Source organism: Haliaeetus leucocephalus, unplaced genomic scaffold, assembly GCF_000737465.1.
Source record: "Haliaeetus leucocephalus isolate CR32 unplaced genomic scaffold, Haliaeetus_leucocephalus-4.0 Scaffold282, whole genome shotgun sequence".
NCBI classification, from domain to species: Eukaryota; Metazoa; Chordata; class Aves; order Accipitriformes; family Accipitridae; genus Haliaeetus; species Haliaeetus leucocephalus.
In genome coordinates this window covers 29,784-30,668 of record NW_010972718.1, presented here as the reverse complement: position 1 = coordinate 30,668, position 885 = coordinate 29,784, and positions in this window count along the sequence as shown.

Sequence of the window (885 nt, the reverse complement as noted above, 5' to 3'; positions counted from 1 at the left end):
CCCCCCAAGCCCATCTCGGTCCCCGGCCCCGGTTCTGGGTCCGTCCCGTGGCCCCGACCCTGTCCCCATCCCGAGTCCTTGTCCCCAACCCCCTGTCCCCATCCCGTGTCTCTCCTACATCCCTGTCCCCATCCTGTGTCCCATCCTCCCCCGTCCCCATCCCAAGTCCTTGTCCCCACCCCCCATCCCCATCCCGTGTCCCTGTCCTACCTCCCTGTCCCCATCCCATCCCCACTGTCCCCATCCTGTGTCCCCCCTGTCCCCAGCTCCTGTCCCCATCCTGTGTCCCATCCCCTCTGTCCCCATCCCATGTCCTGTCCTACCTCCTTGTCCCCATCCCACATCCTTGTCCCCATCCTGTGTCCCATCCCCCCTGTCCCCATCCCACATCCCCATCCCATGTCCTTGTCCTACCTCGGTCCCCATTCTCTATCCCTGTCCCCATCCCATACCCTTGTCCTATGCCCCTGTCCCCACCCCGTGTCACTGTCCTACATCCCTGTCCCATGTCCCTCTCTCCATCCTAGATCCCTGTCCCACTCCCACGTCCCCATCCCATTATCTTTATGCCTGTGTCCATCACAGCTGCCCCTGTCCTGTCCCCATCCCAGCCCCCTGTCCCCATTCCCTGTCCCCATCCTGACTCCTCACTCCCGCTCCCTGTGCCCCAACCCCTGTCCCCAACCCAAAGGCTGGTCCCCTCCCCTGTCCCAGGCCCTGTCCCCATCCCCTCCCATTCTTTGTCCCCAGCTCTGTCCCGTCCCCTTTCCCTGTCCCATCCCCATTCCATTCCCTGTTCCCATTCCCTGTCCCATCCCCAGTCCTTGTCCCCTGTCCCCATCTGTTTCCCATCCCCATTCCCTGTCCCCTGCTCCCCACCCCGTC